Below are 24,182 nucleotides of genomic sequence, written 5' to 3' on the forward strand. Positions count from 1 at the left end.
ATATGAAGAAAATGTGTTGAGACTTTATAACAGGGCTATGTGAACACACCCAACCCCAATTTGATTTGATTAGGGAATATTTCAATGGAAAAGGGTAATATTTTTATAGAAACTCAAATAGCTACAGGTTGTTCTGTTTCATATATTTTTGAATATGTGTATTGAAATAAAAAGACAAAAATGTTTTCCATATATCTGTTTTTCCAGTTTCAATTACATCGCTGTGTGCCTGTGTTCCCTGCCTTTTCCTTCCCCTCCTCTCCCCTCCTCTCCCCTCCTCTCCCCTCCTCTCCCCTCCCCTCCCTTCCCCTCCCCTTCCCTTTCCTTCTCTTCCCATCCCTTCTCTTCTTCAACTTCTGATTTTTAATATCTATTTTGACAGCCTTAGATGGCTAACAAAAGAGATGCTCTAATCTGGAGAAGCATACTGAACCACAACCAAATTCTTGAATCCTACAAGAGGGATCAGGATGCTTGAGAGTGGGGGTGGCCATGAAAGACAGAACGTGGAGAAGAGGGTGAGTTGGGTATTTCCAATCACCGTGAGAAGGCTTCCCAGAGCTGGCTTGTTAAAGATCTGAGGTTTCTCCCATGTTTTAATTCCTTTCATCACAGAGCTGTAATGTAAGTGCTTCTATAGGGTAATCAAAAGCAAAACAAAGAACAACTCCCCCGAAAGCCCAGTTTACAGCTGGACTTGAAGAATAACACTCATATATAAATAGGAAATCTGCAGAATTTTTCTTACACTTCAGAGAAAGTGTTGGGCAAAGGAGAGGTGGAGACCCGCTAGGATATGCTGTGATTTCTTAGGTCACTTCTTTTCCACTATAATCCAAGTGGCTTCACTGGTACTGTTCACAGCATAGCATTGCTTAGTGGCTGTAGGGGAGTGTATGTCACCCTTCATTCACACATTTCAGTCTAAGCACTTCCTAGATATGTTAGGACAGGAATTGATTATTGCCTTTTTAAGAATACTAAGTGTCTAAATGTTACTGATATAAATGTTACTGATATATATATTTAAAACTGTCTGTCTAGGTTTAATTCCTGACATTGGAAATAAGAAGTATGTCCTACCCAACAACCAGTAGCTATTTTATTTAGTGTTCTATCCCCTACAAGGATCAATGCTGGATAAGAGAAGGGGGTTAGCTTGCTAAGAGATAGCTACCTCCTGTGGGTCCTAGAGCCAAAAGTTGCAAACCTAGAGGGTTCTGCCACCTGCTGAGTGGTGTGTGGATGTGAAGCCAATCGCAGCAAGCATCCTATGTTTAGGACTCACTCTGCAGGAGTTAGGATAACAACAACAACAATTGCAGGTGTTTTAAAACGTCCTTTCCACCTTTTGTGTTGATTATTTAGTAGAAATATTCCGATGTAGTAGGAAAAGAGGAAAACATAATTGTGTAGGATGTAGTTATGGCCTATGACTGCACTTGTGATCGACACACACATCTCATGCACAGCTTACAGCTCTCCTGGGATAACCAACTGCGTTTCTGCTGAGTTTACACAAAATCGTCTTGCCTTTTACTGCCAAATTTCTCCCTCATGTGTGTGAGCCCCAATTCTTTCAACACTGTATGAATTCACTGTTGTAGGTGAGCTCGGGCTGATCAGCTGTAAGATGCTGATTTGAGAACAATCCTCAGCCTACATTCCGCTTCACTGTTCTCTTCCTGAATCTAGAGCAGCAGGAAAGCATGCAGCTAGAAATGGTCTGGATATTGACATTTTAGATAGTACTACATTTATTTAAATGTTTTACTTAGAGGAAGGGATAGAGATAGAGGATACTTTTGTCCACTGGGTCACTCCCCAGATGACCAGGAACTGGGTATTCAATCCAGAATGTTTTACCCGAGCAGCAGACATCCGAGTGTTTAAGCTTCCAGGATGCATGTTAGCAGGGACTTGGAATCGAGAGCAGAGGCAGGGCTTGAACCCAGGTGTCTCAGTGTGGAATGTGGTCTTTGCGAGTAGCATCTTGATCATTGTGCCAATTACTACTCTTAAATTGCATGTCTATGTGAGTCTTTTTTCTTTTAAATAATGGGTATGCATTTTCAAATCTGGTGGGTAGATAGAGATTGTCTTCTCCTTCTTCACAACCTGCGTCCAATCTAACTAGGCTAAGTGAAATTTTCTGGCTGAAACATTAACTGTATTAAAATATCTTTTTTTTTTTTTGGTCAAACTGTTTTCTAGCTCTGTAAATGAAATCAGCATCGTAAGATAAAGTTTGCCAGATTTTCAAGTGGGTCAAATGCTTGCCCTTCCCTCTTGACCTCCGAAAGAGCCCGAGCAATACACTTACCCAGATTTTTGTGACTGTAGCATAGCTCACTGTATGTCAAATATACACACTGAGCAGTTGAAAGAATTGTTGAACTTCTAAAACTTCCACATGGCATTGATTTGTAGCATGTCTGTCTTGTGGACCGAATGTTTGTGGTCTCCTCCCAATTTATCTATGGTGAAGCTCCAGTCTGGGTGTGACTGTGTTTGGAGCTGGGACTTTTCAGAGGGAATTAAGTTTGCATGAAGCCCTGAGGGTGGGGGGTCTTTGCGGTGGGATTAAGGCTTTGACAAGAAGGCAGGAGAGAGATGGCTTTCTCCAGGCCCACACGCCCAGGAATGGCCATGTGAACAGACAATGCAGAAGCAACTCTCTACACGCTGGGACGAGGCTCCTCAGGTGCAAGAAAATTGGCTGACACCTGGATCTTACCTGCCTCCGGAAAGGTGACACATAACTGTGTATTGTTTAAATCACCCAGATGATGCCTTTTTGTCCTAGCAGCCTGAGTTAAGACAGCATATAATCAGTTATAAAAAGCAGAAGTCTCCATGAGAGTGAGGTGTCTTTGGGGCTTAGTTATTTCTTACAAAAAGAAATACAGGAGGCACGGCCAGTGAAGGCAGCCCAAGTGGCGTCACAGCGCTCTTGTGACCTAGTTAAACTATCTTCAGCTTTAAACACTCATCTCCATGCTTGCTTCTTGTCTCATGTCACAAAATGGCTGCAACATATCTAATCCTCCTCCCCACCCTGCCCCATGTCTTAGCTGTGAGCAAAAGGTTGAAAGAAAGTTGAACAGTATTTTGTTTTCTCTCTTAAAAATTTAATTATTTATAATGTAGAGCAGGAGAGACAGAGAAAGAGAGAGATCTTCCAACTGCTGTTTCACTGCCCAAATGGCCACAATGGCCAGGTATGGACCAGGCTGAAGCCAGGAACTCCATCCGAATCTCCTACATTTCCAACATGAGTGACAGGGGCCCAAGTACAAGTAGTTGGATGATCTTCTGCAGCCGCTCCAGGTGCCTTAGATGCTAGATCAGAAGTAGGGGAGTTGAAATATGAACAAGTGCTCCTATTTGGAAGGCTGACCTTGCAAGAGATAGCTTCATTTGAGCACATAGCTGGCCCCTATCCTGCATTCTTCATGAAGTTGTGCCTTTTGCTTTTGGGAAAATTGCCCTCACCAGGAAGTTCTGTCTCTCACTGGCTTGAATTATGTCCCATGATCACTTGGAGTTGCAGAAAAAAAAATAGCTGTGTCACCAGTAGATTCTGGACTTTTTAAACTGGAAAAATTAATTAGTAACTCTAGGAATAGCAGGTGCATCCCATCCCTCAGACCCATGTTGTCCATAAATCGCCTTTGTCTGGAAGGCATACACACCAACTTCAAGAATAACCATGTCCACTAGTTCTCCCTTCTACTTACAGGGCATGGTGTCTCAGTGAAGAGTAGATTCCCCTGACATCTAAGTGTGGGTCAGTCATCCTGGCACACTGCCCTGATACAGACTGTTGGATGTGCCTTGCAGGTGGGAATGTGGGGCACAGCAAACAGTGTGTACCTTCTGCTTCCTTCATTACATCGATCACCTTGGCAGTGCTGTTGGATGCCTTGGCATTAAAACTGAACAGAAAGCAACCACAGACTCTGAACTGGTTAGAATTCTTACAAATGTAGACTTGACTAACTTGTGGTATGACCCGATGCAATGACTTGTTTGGTTGAGTCTGCAATACATCAAAACGGTTGGGGGACTCAGTGCCGAAAAGACGGAAGCCTAGGTTCGCTCCACCAGGATGATTCGTTTTGTAACTTTCCATAGACATGGTTTCTGAGCATTTGCCTTTTGATACTCTTGAAAAGGAGCTCAATCAACCAGCCAGTAACAGCAGATGTTGAATGTATTTTTAACACCCTCTTGTATCGCCTCCTAACATGAGCCTTTTTTGCAGAATTATTAACAGTCTCTCCAATCTCCCTGCAAAACCCGACTTCTTCCTTCTAATTGAGAAGAGAATGCCAGAATGCCTAAGAAAGGGGTTGTGTTCCCTGTTGTGATTCATTGTAACAACACCAGTGTTGTCTGATTTATGCTACCTCTGTGACGTGTAAAAGACAGACACTGCTTGGAGAGCACACATTCATTAGCACCACTGGCTTCCTCAAGCCCTTGGCAGCCTTGCCTCGCTCTTGATCAATGGGGAGAGAAACAGTACGAAGTGCGTTGGCCAGAGAAGCGTGCCCTGTTTGGAAAGGGGTCACTCTGCCATTTCGAACACAATATTATGATCCTGGATTATTGAGCAGCGAGAGAGAACAGGGTTGTTCATGAACCATTCAAGAAACGCAGGCCAATTATTTGACTGCATCCACCTAGCACAGTTTGACCCTCTATTCCAGTACCTCTGGGCCCTGTAAGAACGCTCCCGGCAGCTGCAAGGCTCTTGGTCTGTAGACTGGAGCTAAACCTACATTTACGGCGGCCACTAGAGAGCAGCATGGCACAGAAAGTGTGACACTTCAAAAACTAAAGCATTCTGAGAGTGGACAAAGACAGTCTTCACAAAGCAGATGGCCAAGAACTTGCCGCTGCAATGACCACCCTGGGAACAGTTTAACAGATGTGCAGGGTTGGCCGCGTGGTTTTGGAATTCATGGTGTCTAACTAAAGAAAATTACAGTCCCATAGCCAGATATGTAACCTTCCTATCAGTCACAGAAGAAGGAATAAGCTACTCAGTCAAACTGAGGGCAAGATACGAAGGAGCAAGACAGGATCAAGTGTAGTTTTCCTCCCAGGACAGGGTGGGGTGGGAGCGGTCATGACATTTATACATTGAGAAGCAGACTGACCCAGGTTTATAAACCAGTTCTGGAATTTACTCAGACATGTGGTGTTGGGTCAGTTGTTTGGTTTGCTCAACTGAAATATGTGTGGAATAATAGCCACACCCTCACGGAGGGATTGCGATACTTGAATGAAACAGTGTATGTGAGGCCCGTGCTGTGGCAGATTAAGCTGCCACCTGTGACGCTGGCATTCCATAGCAACATTAGGTTGAATCCCGGATGTCCTACTTCCTATCTATTTCCCTCTTAATGTGTTGGGAAAAAAACAGACATAGAGGATTTAAACATGTGAGCCCCTTCCATCCATGCTATTCCAGGCACCCAGCTTCGGCCTGGCCCAGCCCCAGCCATGGCCAGCCATTTGGGGATGGAACCAAAGGATGGACGATTTCTCCCTCTCTTTCCTTATAACACAGCCTTTCAAATAAATGACTGTCCCCAGCAGGACTGCACAGCAGGGCACGAAGGCCCCGCCTCCTGTGTTATTCTCTCAACCCTTTTCTTTTAGTCCTGCTGCTAAGCATATCAAAGTCTCCCTGAAGCACCTCTCTCTCTCTCTCTCTCTCTCTCTCTCTCTTTTTTTTAAAAAGGTTTATTTATTTTTACTGGGAAGGCAGATATACAGAGAGGAAGATCTTCCATCCCATGGTTCACTCCCCAAGTGGCCGTAATGGCTGGAGCTGCGCCATTCCGAAGCCAAGAGCCAGGAGCTCTTCTGGGTCTCCCACACGGGTGCAGGGTCCCAAAACTTTGGGCTGTCCTCGACTGCTTTCCCAGGCTGCAGGCAGGGAGCTAGATGGGAAGTGGGGCCGCTGGGATTAGAACCGGCGTCCATATGGGAGGACTTTAATCACTACGTTATCGTGTCGGGCCCTGAAACATCTTTTATTTATTCATCCAACCAAACATTTCTTGAGGGCTCATTCTGCATCATCTGCTAAGAGCACAGTAAGAAACAGAGGTCAAGGCACCACTAAAATGAAACATCTTTTCCCATGGAGAAAGCAACAGCAAACAAGCAAGCAAACCCTGCCATCTCCAAGAAACACTAGGTTGGGAGAAAATGTGAAACCAGGGGCCTAAGATGCATTGCTCATGGGAAGCTTCCCTGAGAGCTGACATTTAAAGAGGAGACCTGTGTAAAGCAAACAAGCCAACTACGTGCAGCCGTCAGTTTGCCAGGCAGGGGTGCAGGCTGAAGAGTGGACCTGCTGCGTTGAGAAGGGAGAACCAAGGGCTAGGGGTGGAAGCAAGAGTGTGGCAAGAGGTAAACTCTGGGGTTGGCTCTCGTGTCAGTCTTTCTAACCAGGGAAGAGAGTGCAAGCCTGCTTCTAAAGCAGCACGCGGAGGGACTTTCTTAGACTAAGGAAATGTTCCTTCGAGGGGACAGGTGCAGCTTGGGTGTCTCCTCTGAGGACCCGTGAATGGGACACGCTCTTCTTCCCTTGGTGCTGGGAGACAGGGCCCTCAGTGGGCGGGCTCTTGCTGCTTAGCAGACCGTGTGGGTCAGGAGTATCCTCATCTCCATGGAGCCTGTGCCCCAGCCCTGGAGAAGGTTTCCCTGACAGAGGTGAGCCCCTGGGATCCCTCATGGGCACAAGGAACATTAGAAAGCAGTGACTTCCGACTAAAAGAAAGCAATGCCACCTATTGGCTCTGTTCCCAGAGAGGTTTATTTTGAGGATAATTCAATCAAACCCAATATTAGTTGAGCAGCAGCACTAACAGTATAAGGGTTACAGGATGAGTCAGTGGCAAAAATGTCCATTTCCTGACATCTGGAACCTCGTGTAATGACTTGCTCCGATCACAAATGGTTGCTTATTTATCTATTTATTTATCTATCTATTTATTTATTTATTTTTATGGTGAATCATTATTTTTCAGCCTTTTCTTCTTAACAACTAAAATTCTGGAAACTAAAACTTGGGAACTTTACCTGTGAGCTGTGTGTGGACACCAGAATGTTGACACTTTAGATCCACACTGCTGGGCTGTGCTTTGTCCAAATACGCCTTGAGGCACCGGCTGCCATCCAGGTCCACACGGATTCTCTCACCCACACTGTCACTTGGGAAGAGCAAGTCTTTATGGAAGGCGTCATGTACATCATGCCCACCTGTCAATATGTGACTTCTGGGGTGCTGCTTCTAATTTTTTTGAGTTGACTTAGAGAATTCTCTGTTTTTTTTATTATAAATAATACATATTTATTAAAAATTCAAATACAGAAATAAAAGCACAATATCCCACCCAGTATACAGACAGCCACATAAATCCCCTTCCCTCTAATCCCATTCCCCAGAGGTTATCACTGTGAACAAGTTAAAGTATATCCTTTGAAACATTTTCCTTTGTATATACAAGTATATATAAACACACATAAATGCACTTTTGCCTTTTACAAAAATGAAATCATGTAAATGTACATATTAATCTTCAATTTCTATCTTCATTCATTCAATATACAGAAAATACACAACAAATCTGATTATCAGTCCTCTTGGGTTCGTTTTCCATCATATAAAATTCATATTCAAGCATCAATTACAAAACTCTTGATAATATACTTTCTGCCATCTTTGAGTCTCATCTCTAACCACTCCAGTATGAAAAGACTGGAACGTAAATTATCTTAAATTCTTCCTGAAACAAAGGCAGTACAATCAAACAAACAAACAAACAAACTAGGAACACACTCTGTCATTCCTAGATTTTGGCCTTTTCACTTTGTGTTACATTCTGCCTGGACTTTTCCATCTGGCAAGTCCCTAATTCTTCCAACACTCAGCTTAAAAATGATCTCTAGAAGACAAGACTTCCCAACTTTTTTCAAGACATAATCACTTCTCTATTTACCCCTATACTTTATAGCTAGCTTCTTAATTGTACTTATCTCACAGTACTGCAGTAATTCATTTACATGTTTTGAGTTACCTTTCCATCCAAAGGATCTGATGGAGTATTTATCTTGGAGCAGGTACTCAGTAATTTAACTGTTGAGGAACCAATGCTTTAGGAACATTTGCTGAGCACCTACTATGCACAGAACCATATCCCAAGCATGAAAAGAAACTTACCATTTTGTCCTAAGGAACTTACTATTTTCCTATTATTTCCCCTGGGTGGATGGGGGAGGGACAGAACACATTTATTATAAGACCACATATTGCTTCTGACATATAGTTGGTTTCAAAAATCTATAGTCATTTGCCTCAAATTCATTTAGGAACAAGGCATTGCATAATCAAATAAATCACAAAATAATGGGTAGTTTGTCCAGCAGGTCTGTTAAATGTGGCACAGAGCCTCCCAGATCCCAATTCTCTGTCCCAAACCATGGGAAGTCTCCCCACCGTCTCCCTCATAGGACATCATGCTGTCTTCATTTTCCATGCCCATTCTTGTGTTCTCCTGAAGCACACGGGGCTGTTTAGGTCTTACACCACCAGATCCCACATCAGAGTCACTTCCACTCTCACTCAGCTGGATAGCAGAGAAAGGATTATCTCCTTCCTCATCATTTCCAGCATCTTCCTCATCATCTTCTCCTTCAGACATAAGCAAATCCTCATATAGGACACTGGTTTGAGAATGTTGCACAGTTCTCTCCTCTTCATCTGCAAGATCGCCATCTTCACTTTCATATTCCTGAATTACTGGCTTTTCTGCAGTGGCAGTGGGAATATCCAGGACAGAAATATTGCTCTCATCTTGATATACAGAGGCATCTCAAGACATACTGAGGGATGTGCTGGTATCATACAAATCAGGAGGCTGAGGTGTGTAGGGCCCAGGAGTCATAGGGTCCAGGCTTTCTAATTCTGCTTCCTCCAAAGCTGCTGCTTTAGCCATACAAATATCCTTCTCAAGTTGAGTCAAGTGCTCATCATACTCAGTCAATGTCTGGTAACAGACGTTCACAATTTCCTGAGCAGTCTTAGTATACTGACTCTAGGGTCCCTTTCCATGTTAGCTTCCTTATATGAAAGAGAATATATGGTATTTATTCTTTTGTGATTGACTCATTTTGCTGAGCATAATGGTTTCTAGTTGGGACCACCTGGTTTTAAATAGAATAATATTGTTCTTCTTGACAGCTGAATAATATTCCATTGAGTAGATGTACCACAGCTTTTTTAACCATTCTTCCTTAGACGCACATCTGGTTTGTTTCCATGTCATTGCTATTGTGGATTGTGCAGCTGTAAATATAGGATTACAGATTCCCTTCTCATATGCAGATTTTACTTCTGTTGGGTATATTCCTAAGAGCGGGATTGCTGGGTCATATGGCAGGTTTATTTGCAATTTTCCAAGCACTCTCCATATGGGTTTCCACAATGATTGTACTAGCCTACACTTCCACCAGCAGTGAAGGAGGGTACCTTTCTCCCCACATCCACGCCAGCATGTGTTGTTTTTTGAATTCTGAATGTAGGCCAGTCTCACAGGAGTTAGGTAGTACCTCAAGGTGGTTTTCATTTGTATCTCTCTGATGGCTAGAGAGCCTGAGCATCTTTTCATATGTTTGTTAGCCATTTGAATCTGTTCTTTTGAGAAATGTCTGTTCATTTCCTTTGCCCATTTTGCTATAGGGTTTGTTTTTTCACTATCCCTGGGTTTCTGAAGCTCTTTGTAGATCCTAGATATTAGTCCCCTGTCACTTGTGTAGAATGCAAAAATTTTCTCCCATTCTGTTGGTTGCTTCTTCACTTTTTAAATTGTTTCCTTTGCTGTACAGAAACTTTTTAGTTTGATATAGTCCCATTTGTTCATTTTGGATTTGATCGCCGTTGCTTTAGGTGTCTTTTCTAAAAAGTCTTTCCCTGTTCCTATATCTTGGAGTGTGCTTCCTATGTTTTCCTTTAGTAGTTTAATAGTTTCTGGGTGTAGGTTTAAGTCCTTGAGCCAATTAGAGCTGATTTTTGTATAATGCGACAGGTGCGGGTCCTGCTTCTTTATTCTGCAAGCTGTTATCCAGTTGTCCCAACAGCTTTTATTGAATAGACCAGGTTTTTTACCTGGATTATTTTCTGTTTTCTTGTCAAAGATTAGTTGACTATGCATGTGTGGATTCCCTTCTGGTATTTCTATTCTGTTCCACTGATCTTCTTCTTTGTTTCTGTACCAGTACCAGACTGTTTTGATAACCACTGCTCTATAGTATGTCTTGAGGTCTGGAATTGTGATTCCTCCGGTTTGATTTCTATTTTTCAAGACAGCTTTAGCTATTCGTGGTCTTTTGTGATTCCAGATGAACTTCTGTATCATCTTTTCTATTTCTGAGAAGAATGTTGCTGGGATTTTGATTGGGATTGCGTTGAATCTATATATTGCTTTCGGTAATATGGCCATTTTGATAATGTTGGTCCTTCCAATCCAAGAACATGGTAAGGTTCTCCATTTTTTAAGGTCTTCTTCTATTTCTTTTTTAAATGATTTATAGTTTTCATCATAGAGGTCTTTTACATCTTTAGTTAACTTAATTCCTAGGTATTTAAGATTCCTTTCCTCTATTTTAAAGGGAACTGTACTTACAATTTCTTTCTCAGCGGTGGAATTATTTGTATACACTAGTGCCATTGATTTGTGTTCATTAATTTTGTATCCTGCTACTTTGCCAAAGTCTCTTATGAGTTCCAATAGTCTTTTGACTGAGTCTTTTGGTTCTCCTATGTAGAGAATCATGTCATCTGCGAACAGCGATAATTTCAATTCCTCATTTCCAATTTGTATTTCTTTAATTGCTTTTTCTTGTCTAATAACTCTGGCAAGGACTTCCAAAACTATATTGAAGTGTAGCGGTGAGAGTGGACATCCCTGTCTAGTTCCAGATTTTAGCGGGAAGGCTTCCAGTCTTTCCCCATTTAGTATGATACTGGCATTGGGTTTATCATAAATTGCTTTGATTATGTTGTAGAATGTTCCTTCTATGCCTATCTTGTTTAGGGTTTTTAACACGAAGTGGTGTTGGATTTTATCAAATGCCTTCTCTGCATCTATTGAGAGGATCATATGGTTTTTATGAGTCAACTTGTTGATGTGATGTATCACATTTATTGTTTTGCGAATGTTGAACCATCCCTGCATGCCTGGGATGAATCCCACCTGGTCTGGGTGAATAATCTGCCTAATGTGTTGTTGGATCCTGTTGGCTAGTATTTTATTGAAGATCTTTGCATCTATGTTCATCAAGGATATCGGTCTGTAGTTCTCTTTTTCTGTTGTTTCTCTCTCTGGCTTTGGTATTAAAGTTATATTAGCTTCATAGAACGAGTTTGGAAGAATTGCCCCTTTTTCTATTGTTTGAAAAAGCTTGTGTAAGATTGGGGTTAGTTCCTCCTTGAATGTTTGGTAGAATTCAGCAGTAAAGCCATCTGGTCCCAGGCTTTTCTTGGTTGGGGGGGCTTTAATTGTTGATTCAATCTCAGTGCATGTTATTGGGCTATTTAGATTGTTAATTGCTTCTTGATTCAATTTTGGTGGATTGTATATGTTCAAAATCTGTCCATTTCCTCTAGGTTTTCTGATTTGTTCACATATAGTTGCTTATAATAGTTCCTGATGATTCTTTGTATTTCTAAGGTATCTGTTGTTATATCTCCATTCTCATTTCTAATACTATTGATGTGTATTTTCTCCCTCCTTTTTTTAATTAGTCGAGCTAGTGGGGAGTCTATTTTGTTGATTTTTTCAAAGAACCAACTCTTTGATTGATTAATCTTGTGTAGTTCTCTTGGTCTCTATTTGGTTTATTTCCTCCCTTATTTTGATGATTTCTTTTTTCCTACTAGTCTTAGGATTGCTTTGTTGTTGTGTTTCTAGTTCCTTCAACTGTAAGATGAGCTGGTTTACTTGGTGCTTTTTTTGTTTCTTGAGATAAGCATTAATTGAAATGAACTTTCCTCTCAGCACCACCTTGATTGTGTCCCATAAGTTCTGATAAGTTGTGTTGATGCCTTCATTTGTTTCAAGCAATTTTTTAATTTCCCCTTTGATTTCCTCTCTAACCCATTGCTCATTTAGTAATATATTGTTCAGCCTCCATATGTTTGTAAGTCTTCCTTGGTGTTTCAAATTCTTGGTCTCAAGCTTCACTCCTTGGTGGTCTGAGAATGTGCATGGTATGATTTCCACTTTTTTAAATTTGCTAAGGCTTGTTTTATGGCCTATAATATGATCAATTCTGGAGAAAGTTCCATGTACTGATGAACAAAACGTGTATTCTCTGTTAGTAGGATGAAAGGTTCGATAGATGTCAACTAAGTCCATTTGCTCTAGAGTTTGAATGAGTTCTATTGTTTCTTTGCTGAGTTTCTGGTTTTTTGATCTGTCCATTTGTGTTAATGGGGTATTAAGGTCCCCCACTATGATCGTATTGGAGTCTATTTCTCCCTTTAATCCCGTTAATATTTGTTTCGCATAGCTAGATGCTTTGGCATTTGGAGCATAAACATTTATTATGCTGATCTCTTCTTGCTGGAGGTATCCTTTAATCATTATGTGATATCCTTCTTTATCTCTTTTGATGCTCTTCACATCAAAGTCTATGTTATCTGATATAAGAATGGCTACTCCTGCTTGTCTTACCTTACCATTTGCTTGAAATATCTTTTTCCATCCTTTCACTTTCAATTTTTTCTGATCTTTGTTGGTAAGATGCATCTCCTGTAAGCAGCAGATAGTTGGGTTTTGTTTTTTGATCCAATCCTCCAATTTATGGTGTTTGATTGATGAGTTTAAGCCATTTACATTCAGCATTATTATAGATAAGGGACAGTTTGGTCCTGTCATTTTGGCGATGTGTTGTTCTAAATTAGGTCTTGTGTTAGCGTTTTAGTTGGATGTTCTCCACATTTGCCTTTGTTTCTGATGGTTGCTATTTCTTTTTTCTTTCATAGGAATTTCCTTGAATATCATTTGTAGGGCGGGTTTAGATGAGACAAAATCTTGAAGTTTTTCTTTATTGTGGAAGAATTTTATTTCATTTTCAAAGACAAAGGAGAGCTTTGCAGGGTAAATTATTCTGGGCTGAAAATTTTTCTCTTTTAGAATCTGGAATATGTCACTCCAGTCTCTTCTGGTCTGTAACGTTTCCTCTGAAAAGTCAGCTGTGAATTTAATTGGGGTTCCCCTATAAGACACTTGATTTTTTTCTCGTGCACATTTAAGGATTTTTTCTTTTTGTTCAACTGAAGAGAGCTTGATTATCATGTGTTGTGATGAAGTTCTTTTTTGGTCAACTCTGTTGGGAATTCTGTAGCCCTCCTGTATATTATTTTCTAATTCTTTGCTCAGCTTAGGGAAGTTTTCCTGTATTATTTCATTGAATACACCTCTAATCCCAGCTTCTCTTTCTGCACCTTCTGGAACACCCATAACTCTTATGTTGGACCTTTTAATCATATCTTTTAATTTTTGGATACTTTTTTAAGCTTGACCTAGCTCTGCTTCCAGCTTTTTGTTTGTTTCTTCGTGATGGCAGGAAATATCTTCTAATTCTGAAATTCTTTCTTCTGCCTCATTCATTCTGTTTTTGAGACTCTCCACTGTATTTTTAATTTGCTCTACTGTGTTCTTCATTTCTGATATATCAGCCTTAATTTGATGTATTACTGCTATTTCTTCTTTGAACTCTTGTTTGTACTTCTCATTGTTGACCAGCAGCTTTGCAATGAGTTTTCTGAGTTCTTTGTCCCCCATTTCCTCAATGTCTTCCTCAGTTAACTCTGAGAATGGGCGAAGCTTTTGCTCCTTTGTTGGAGAGATTTCAGTAACATTCTTAGTGTTTTTTTTTCTTGTCTTTTTCCTTTTGTAATTGCCAATCTGTTTGGCGACATCTCTATGGTCTGTTACCTCAGGTGTATAAATTGACTTTAATGTTCAATCAGTACCCTGAGTTTAGGAAACACAGCTGTCCTGAATAATTGCTTTGTCCGTGGCACTGATTTTATAGGCAGCACTGAGCTTGTCACCCCCTGCTAGCCAACACTTCTAAGTACCTCCTGAGGTCATCCTGGGCAGACTTGGTGGCCAGAAAGATCAGGGGGCTGTCGCAGTCAGCTCCAGGGACTACACAGACCCCCCAGGCTGCAAGACTATTGCCGTGGGCTCAGCTCCACGCAATTAACTAACAACATGCCCTCTCTGGATCTCTACTTAGGGTTCACACCTGCTGTCCTGCCACCCGATATGGCTCCAGGTGGAGAACTTCAATTGCTAGTTTTCAGTTCCAGGGACCACACCGACCCCGCAGGGAGCAGAGCCGGTGCTCCCCTCCACCCCTAGATCAGATCCATATGAACAGTCAGAAAGAGGCCTGTGTGTTGTTCTGTCAACTTCGCTTTGCGCCTCTCCACACAAGGTGGCTCCCTGAGTCCCCGACTCCCTCTGCTTGCAGCTGGTCCCAAATACCCAGCTCAGATTGTCAGGTGCCGGACCACACTTGCCTTCCCAGCTCCCCACACAGACCCAGGCTCTAACCTGGCGGTCACAACGTCCATGTGGAGGCCACCGCCGGATGTCTGGCTGGCGCTGGAAATGGATCGCTGGAGCCCAGATCACTGGAGCCTGTGGTTCCGAAGGCTGGCAAGTCCTTGGTCGGCCACAAGGTCAGTCTGAATAAATCTTTTTCTGCATTCCTTGGTTTCAACCCTCTTGCGTGGTCCTCACAGCCAACAGCGAAGTCGCTTCCGGCTGGCGTGACTCCCCGAGAGAGCTTCTTGTGGAGACTGTGTTGGCCCTGGAAGTTGATTCTACTCCGTGAGAAACCTGGAAAGAAGTTTCTGGTGCAGACCAGCCCAGCCCTGGCTGTTGGGGTCATCAAGGGAGGGAACCAGTGGATTGAAGATCATCTCCTCTTTCTCTCCTTTTCTCTCTATTCTCTCTGTTTTAAATGAGTGATTTATTTATTGGAAAGGCAGATTTAAAAAGAGAAGAAGAGATAGAAAGATCCTCCATCTGCTGGTTCACTCCCAAATTGGTTGTAACAGCCGGAACTGAGCTGATCTGAAGCCAGGAACCAGGAACCAGGAGCCTCTTCTAGGTCTCTTCTAACATGGGTGCAGGGTCCCAAGGCTTTGGGCCATCCTCTACTGCTTTCCCAGGCCACCAGCAGGGAGCTGGATGGGAAGTAATGCAGCTGGGACATGAACTGGCTCCCATATGGGATCCCGACGTGTGCGAGGCAAGGATTTAGCTACTAAGCCATTGCACCAGGCCTGACTTACAGAATTCTCTTCTGAGCAATAAAGACAATCGTCACTCTAAATGCTTCCCTCAATCCACACACTAACTGGTTGTGGATTTTAGTTGAGGCGCAACAACAAGATGATAATAACTTTCCAGCTACTGCCAGTTCCAATTTCCTTAACCACTTTGACGTTCAGCTTTCTTGGTTGAGCCTTGAGGTTCACATTCATCTCCAACATCAGGAGTGCTTGAAAATATCCTACTTGAGCTCACATGATATCTCACCTTTGGGCTGGAAGATCATGATGTGAGAGCTGAATGTGGCTTCTCTTGATTGAGCACTGGGAGCTGGATGGCAAGTGGAGCAACAATGACATGAACCAGTGCCCACATAGGATCCTGATGCTTGCAAGGTGAGGATTTTAGCCATTGAGCCATTGCGCCCAGAACCAGTATCTTCTTTTTGTTCATTTAACTCATGTTCATTGTGCTTCTTATATGTTAGGTACCAGATGACTAAGTGTTGACAAATTTTCTGTGCTTTTAAAACTGTTAGTCTACACAGGAATGGAATTTCAACCCCCTTCGTGCATGCCTGGGGGCTAGCCAGCTCATACACATACATGAGGGTGACTTTACAAGTACAGTAAATAGCTGACCTCAACCCCTGGCTTGAGGAGACAACAGGAGATGGTGGTATTTGTGAGCAACAGTACAGTATCTATCCACCCAGGAGAGGAGTAGCTATTCACACTGGGATATGTAACTGTGCAGAATGCAAGCCCAGCATTGCTGAATCTTGACTTTTTGAAAGAAATCCATATTATTTCATAAAATGGGCTGCTTTTTAAAAATGCAGACAATTGATTTAAATTTCTGAGAAGAGTAGACATTGATTTTATTAGATACCTACAGTAAAATTCATATATTTTACATAATGCTATAGATTTGTTACCTGTATCTATATAGGTAAATTAGATTTTTGTTAAAATTGGACAAATCATATCTTTATGTGTATACCTTGATTGTGCTATTTATATACAGATAAACACAGACATAAAAACATTTTTATCTAACGATATCTGTAATTGATCTTTCCAATTAATATGAGTGTCTAGTCTGTATCCTCTTATTTAGAGTAATAATCTTTAACGTCACGAAAGCATACCCTGGTTTATCTCTGACTTGCTGACTGTCAACTGAATTTGCGGGGCAGGAAAAATTACAGCTAAGCAAAGGGATAACGGAGGCATGGCATGTGCATGACAAAGGCCATGTAGAAGGTCTCTCCAGTGTGAACTGCCATCAGGAGAAATAAAATCGCACCTCTTCAGGAAAGTAGGCTCCTTTTGGGGAGAAAAATGATTTGCCATTTTAGGAGACCTATAAGCATAGGCTTATAAACCAGAGAAATATAACTGTATTGGGGACTTCCCCTGCCTCTGCTGAGCAAGCAAGGATTGGATAATGCTTTTCCTCAAGCTGGAGCATTGTCATCGAAACTAATTTGTTGCCTTGCAATTTATCTAGTGCCTTCTGTAGAGAAGGAATCTGCAAACCAATATCAGAATGGTCATCTGGGCAGCCAGGCTTGGAGCAACCGCAGGGAACACAGGCAAGGCTAAAGCTAGCAGGTGTGTGCATGCTCCCTGGTCGTGTTGAACACAACCTTCCTAAAGAGTGGCCCTGCAAGTCACCTAAGAGTTGAAGTAGCCCAGAAGCTCTTCCTTGCTTTTTAAACAAAATGCCACACAGCCAGCTGGGGAAGATGGCATTAGGGTTGACGGCAAAGCTAGGGAGTGGAGTCTGAGCTGTCCTGCAGCTTCCCATGCAGGGCTGTCGGCTCCTCTGGCTCTGATCTCCTCTTATCTGGAAAGTACTCTACTGGACAACTATCACAAAGCCAATCTGTCAGCAGAGAGGAAGTTGTCTCCTTCAGGAGAAGATGAAATAAAGCATGTTTCTTGGGTTTTTCACCTCTGAGAAAATGAAGTTCCCATGTATGATCTGAAACAACAGAACAGGTGGAGGAGAATTCAGAAATGTTCCCATGTCAGGGACCTTGGTCTGACTTGTTTCCATTAAGCCGAGCACAGATGTGAGATCTTCTGACTTTTTGTGGGTGGTTGGACTTGTCTTCTTAGATTCCTAATCATTTCCATTCCACCAGACTGGTTTGGGTAGGCCTATATTTGCCTTCCTACTTTGCTTTGAAGTGCTTCATATTAGTGAATCCCTAGGCATATCCTTGTAGTCTGAATCTGCCAGCTCTTCTGCCCGTTCGTGTGGCAGGAACCCCTGGGTGGCTTTTTCTGGAGCTTCCCATTAGATTAAGCTCTCGTGTGTACTGAGTTAGTTGGCCTATGGATAGGTTCCTTTTGTTGTCTGTTCTTGGCCTGGCCTACCTCTGAGCTTCTGCAATGAGCTAGGTATATTCAGTCCTCATCTCAATGCCTGCTTTCCAGGGAACCAGCTAAAGCAAACCTCTACTAAACTAGTTTCCCATCTTTAACATGTATATGGAAAGGAAGTATATCTTTTCCAAAGCCAGGGATGCCACTGGTCAGCTGTACTGGTCAGCTGACATGTCTGATGCAGCCATCTACTGGATGGATATTCATGAAGACTTGAGGATTGCTGACCTCACCCTTGCTCTTTTCTCTATTTGGAGCTGAGAGAAATTCAATAGGTCACTGAACAGCATCTTCTGCCAAACACTATACGGAGACTATGGGATATCATGAAATGCAGATGCTCTTTGATTTATGACATGTTCATGCCTAAATAAACCCTCCAAAACTAGAAATGTACAACTACAAGCTACATTCAATGCCTGCAACTGATTGTATTGCCTGACCTGGCAACTCAGAACACTGCAGGGTGTCAGCTGTTCACCTTTATGATCCTGGAACTCACTGGGAGTCATACTTGTTACCACCACTCAGTATTGGATCATATATGGCTATCCTGAGAAAAGGTCCAAGTTCAGCATTTGAAGCATAGTTTCTACTGAATATCTGTCAATGTTTTACTACGATAAAGTTGAAAAAAGCACAAAAACCTTCCAGGCCATTGTAAGCTGGGGACAGTTTGTATAAGGAAAGTGGAATGTTTATATCAAAAGAGGAAGCTCTGGGCCCAGTGAGATGGCTCAATAGCTAAATTCTAGCTTTGCGCATGCCAGAATCCCATATCGGCCTCTGTTTGTGTCTGGGTTGCTCCACTTCCTATCCGGCTCCTTGCTTGTGGCCTGAGAAAGCAGTCGAGAACATCCCAGAAGTGTGGGACCCTGTGCCCATTTAGGAGACCTAGAAGAAACTTCTGGCTCCTGGTTACTGGCTCCCTGCTTTGGATTGGCTGAGCTTTGCTGTTGTAGTTACCCTGGGGAGTGAACCAGCAGATGCAAGATCTTCCTCTCCTCTCTATAAATCTGCCTTTCCGATAAAAACAAATTAATCTTTTAAAAAGATTCATGAGCACCGTTAAGGGATATTTATAAAAACTAGATTCAGAGCTTCAAGATCCAGAAATACTGATTAAGCAGGTCTACATTTTTAATAAAAGTGGCTCTGTAAAACATGTCCCCCACATGGCTCCCTGAGGGCTGCATTCCCTGCCCTCCTTCCTTTGCTGTGCACAGTTACAGCCTGACTAACACAATATGGCAGAAAGAGGTTCTCCAGGTTAATTACCAGGACTTTAGAACACCAGGAGCTTCTGCTTCCTTTTTCTTGAGATGATTGTGATCAGAATCAAGCCATATTTCGATATGAAGTCAGTGAACACATGGTGAGGTGCTCTACAGGGGCCTAGCCAACCAGGTGAAGTGAGAACCCCAGAGCCTGTGAATAAATTTTGTGAACATCCTGGCTCCTGAATGTGAGTTGTGTTCAAGTGGCATTTGTAACATCCCATTGAGCAGAGATAACCCGCACTGACCATGCCCACCCACAATGATGACTGAGTAGTTATTGTGGTTTCAATCACCATGTCTTAGTGAATAACTTAAATAACAGCTTAAGTGATTTTTCAGTACATGGCCCCACACACTGTGAAAAATATTCTTTCTGAGAAACATGTAGGTCAAGAGATGATACGAAAGTCAGTGGTGTGAAAAATTATTGAAGAGAATAATGTGGTCAGTAGGAGAAAAGAATTGAACATGAAGCCTCCATCAGTCATGTGAAGAGCATGAAGTTCAGCCTACTTGTTCACAAGTATAGGAGAAATATACATTTTGCTGTTTTTGATAACAAAGTTTCTTCATTCATTTCCTTATCCATTTCCCTGCAATGCCAAGATCTTGGATGTCATTTATTTACCCTGAGACGTCTAGTGACATCTCCTTGGCCCTGTGTTCAAAAATAGACCTCAGCTTGGCATTTTAATCCCTGAGTGCTACTAAAAGGCTCATTCTAGCTCAGCATTCCAACATACTTCTGTCCTTGCTTAGGGCAACTGGCAGCATGCTGGGCTGTATATAGTTTATGAGCTGTCAAAGCCACGTTGGTCACACTGCTCAGCTGTGTCTATTCTGTATCATGATGCCTTTCTGGGGTTCTTAGTGGAAGGGTGAAGTAGGTAGAGAAGTAAAGAGGGCTGGTTTTAAGATAAAAGAGATGGGCACTACCTTATTTCAGCTTATTGTTTCTATGATGCAATATAGGCCTGGGAGCATCTCCTGATATGGACTGCTTGCAGCCAAGACAAAGTTATGAAATATATTGTGAAGGTGAAATGAAGCATATCTGAGTGCTAGCCTTAAAGCCTGCCAGTTTGCAAGGCCTGGTTTGAGTTTATGTATGTGTGAGTTACACGGAACTGTGTAGTGCCTGGTTGACTATTTTACACATAGAGAAAACCTTCATCATTTAAAACTAGATTGAAATTTTCTTTTTCTTCCAATTGAATATTTCTATACCTTCTTCTTTACTGGGGTATTTTTTGAAAATTTGCAGACAGGGTTTTGGATTAAATATTTCTTTTTATTCTTTACTTAGCCTTTTGTGTTCCAACCAGGCACTACCCAGTAAAGAGGAGCTGGGAGCTTGTCTGTTTGTGTGTGTATGTGTGTGTGTGTTTCTGTGCTCCCTCTCTTAAATAAATAATACTTACATTGTGTCAAACTCATAGAATTAGGTACCATATAAGAATGAACATGAGCAAACTCCAGGCATATTCAACATTATGGATGAAAGTTAAAAGTGGAAAACTGAGGCAAAGTAGCCAGATCCTAAAACAATTTATGATTATATAAATGTGAAAAGCTGACTAAATAAATTAGGAACAAATATATTTTACCGAAGTCAATATGTGTAATTTGGGATCTACATTTTAAATAAAGAATCAGATAAAAGAGGTAGTCATGAGCTTTGCAAACCATGAGAATGTGATGGTTTACTTCTTTTACTTCTTTAAATACCGTCACAAATTTTCTACAGTGATGATGTCCTTTCTGTGACTTTGCCACCTGAGTGTTCCACATTGGTCTTACATGCAGTAAGTATTGTCTTCTCTACAGGTCTACTGGTGGCCATAAATGTCAGTGTACATTGCAGGAAGAGCTGCATCATGCTGCCTCTATCAGCTATAGTGACAGGTAGTAATTTTTCGTAGGAAAGGTGAGCTGTTGGGCCCCGCATGGTAACCTAGTGGCTAAAGTCCTTGCCTTGCATCCACCAGGATCCCATATAGTCACCAGCACATATCCCAGCAGCTCTGCTTTCCATCCAGCTCCCTGCTTGTGGCCTGGGAAAGCAGTCAAGGACGGCCCAAAGCCTTCAGACACTGCACCCTCATGGGAGACGTGGAAGAACTTCCTGGTTTCTGGCTGTGGATTGGTTCAGCTCTGGCTGTTGTGGCCACTTGTGGAGTGGACCAGCAGATGGAAGATCATCCTCTCTGACTTTCCTCCTCTTTGTATCTCTGCCTTTCCAATACAAACAAATTAAAAAAAGGTGAGTTACCTGGAAGGTGTAAATAAGACAAATGAGATTTATTCTGGGAGTTGAAGTATAAAATCAGACTATGAATTTAAATAGATGTGTTAATTTCTACTGGCTCCTCAGCCCTTGCTTAGATTATAATATCTGCTGAGGGCATGCAGTGGCTCCCAGGTCTTTATCAAATGAGTATTATTTAGAAGCAGCAGTGTAGCAAATCATAACATCTGGGGATTCAAATTGTGGTGATCTCCAGGAAGAGAGAGTCCAGCAAATAAAATCTACTGCTTTGTTGCTTTCAGTTGAAGGCCATTCTCTTGATGGAGAAGGATGATATATCAGGCTCTTTTAGCCTCGAGATATTAAATAAATGTTTGAATTATGCCAATAATCTCTTGAATTGTTGATTTTTGTTTAGGAAGCAGCCTTCTGATTATAACTTGATTTTCCAGAAGAACCTCCTTAGAATTTGCAGCCTGTCCATTTGAGTATTCTGATCTATATGACGCCTTTCATTTTTCATTTTCTACCAATATATCAGAATTGTTATTTACATACTATTTTATTAAGCTATATAAGCATGGATTTTCTTGTTGGAGATTGAGTCTTGAAATCTTTCTCTACTGACATCTGATTTCTGAGTCTGGATGTTTGATGACCAATTTGGGAAATTCTTCCAAGTAAATTATCATGTAACTTTACTTATGTGGGCAATAAGCCACTGATATTTTTCTATTGAAGCCTTAACCTTCATGTGGAGTTTCATTTTTCTGTTTGATACCTGTAAGTGCATTAGTTTTTTATATCTGATAACACTTGGTCAGTAAACCATGAAGTCATTCCAAATCAGCGACTTGATATGTTAGGAAGTGATGTGGAGGGTGCTCTGAAGTGAATTATGTCCCTTCCCCGAAGTCCCTACATTGGATACATAAACTGTAATGGGACAATATTTGGAGATGGGGACTGGGTTTGCAGAGAGATTGTGATGTTTGGGTACTCATGATGGCATTTGTGCCCTTATAAGAAAACAGATGAAGTCTCCCCCGCCCCTGGTGTCCACCTCCTTCCTTCTCTCCTCTCTTTGCCTGTGTGCACACACAAAGAGGAGACCATGTGAGGACCTGTTGAGATGGATCACTTCAACAATCCAGGATGAAGGAGCCTCACTATTTTCTGACAATGAACACCCTCCTGAACTGTGAGAAAGTAACTGTTGGTGAAGGCTCTCAGAGCATGACATTCCAATCAAGTCAATGCAGGGATCAATGTACAATAGAGGGATAGCTATTCTTTGAGGTACTGAGAGATAAGACACCCTCAGGTAAACTGTGGGGATAAACTCAAAACTAGGATGGACCCCAGGGCATTAAGTCAGGGAGAAGAAATGGGAAGATTTCCTTTTCTTCCCATAGAACTGTCCTGGCTGTGATTTCTGCAGTAGGATTTCCGTCTTTTTTTTTATTTTTGCCTGTTTTTCTACTTCTGTTTTGAGAGTTGTGCTCATGTCATTCATATTCAGGGCATTTTTAGAAAGTAAAGAATTTGACTCTCTAAGAACGTCTATGACTCTATGCTTTCTGCCATGAAGAGAATTAGGTTATAAAACCCAGGAATTCAGTTAGCAGGACCAGTAGATGGTATCTCATTATTTATTTATTTATTTATTTTTGGTAAGAAAATACATATTTAGGGTTTTCCTAAAATACTGGTGATGTCTGTACTTGGACATGGGGGGAACTTGCCAGGGGCAGGTGCCGCACCGCGGGTCCCCAGCCTGTCCCCCACTCGCAGTTGGACTTCAGAAGCCGGGCTTGCGTTTGCGGCCGGTGTAGCGGGAGTCAGGCCAGACCTCCTTGCCCTGCCGCCTCCGCCGTTCCTTCTTCTCCAGCACCCACGCGCGGCTCTTCCTCACCAGCGCCCGCCTTGAGAGCCGCAAGGAGACCCTGGGCCAGACCCAGGTGTGAGCTGCACGGCGGGCACCCACTGGAAGCCCAGCGGCAGTGGAGGGAGGTATGCACCTCCCTTGGCCTCAACCACCCCTTGTTTACAGCCCCACCTGAGTCCACACTCTGGCTCCCTCCTTCCTGAGGGCAAAGCAGCTATGTGCGCCAGCAGGCTCCCCAACCTTCACAGGGGAGACTCCAGGTCCTGCCCCCCCTGCTGGCTCTGCAGATCCAAACAAGGGTCGCAGCACCTACAGATGTGTGAGGTAGGAAAAGGGGGCTGCCCAGCTCGCGCAGTCCCGACGATGGCCTCAGCAGGCTGCTCTCGGCCTCCAGCCCTGGCTGGGAGGAGAGGGACCCCCACAGCCCCAAGGGAGGCAGGCCTGGGTATCTCATTATTTTTAAAAGACCATGGTTTTTCTGAGTCAAGCAGCAGTTAAAAGTTGGAAAGCTTTGAATCCAATGGCCTATTGTGCTGCTTTAATTCTCTCTCTCTAGAACTCAAATGAGAAAACTTGCACGTGTTCAGTCTGTGTCTCTGCATAGAAGGTTGTTTGTCAAGAGCCTGTCCTAGAAATTTTAGTTAGGTTCTATGTTGTAATGATTTTTTTTTTCTGAACGTGTAAGAAAAAAGATTCAGTATGTTGAAGGAAACTTATTTAACCATACGGCTATCATTTTAAACATCAAAACAGACATTTTTTTTTTTTTACTTTTAGCTTTCAAATGATGAACTGAGATACCCAGGCTTTCAGAAAATAACATAGGAAATGAACATCAATAAAATGTTGAAGAGAGGCAGGTGATGTGGCTCAGAAGGTTACATGACCTGGCTGTTCTGCCTTGAATTCAGCTCCCTGCTAATACATTTGGAAAAACAGCAGAAGATGGCACAAGTTCTTGGGCTCCTGCCACCCACATAGGAGACCCCAACA

At 42.3% G+C, this 24,182-nt stretch overlaps 1 non-coding gene across 1 annotated transcript; it reads right to left on the reverse strand.

Moving 5' to 3' along the window:
- Window positions 1-23,502: 23,502 nt before the first annotated feature.
- Window positions 23,503-23,631, reverse strand: LOC131480888 (small Cajal body-specific RNA 20). Its single transcript, XR_009245875.1, has one exon. It is a non-coding gene; the product is annotated as a small Cajal body-specific RNA 20 (non-coding RNA).
- Window positions 23,632-24,182: the final 551 nt, after the last annotated feature.

The sequence above is a fragment of the Ochotona princeps genome, chromosome 7 (assembly GCF_030435755.1).
Source record: "Ochotona princeps isolate mOchPri1 chromosome 7, mOchPri1.hap1, whole genome shotgun sequence".
NCBI lineage: Eukaryota > Metazoa > Chordata > Mammalia > Lagomorpha > Ochotonidae > Ochotona > Ochotona princeps.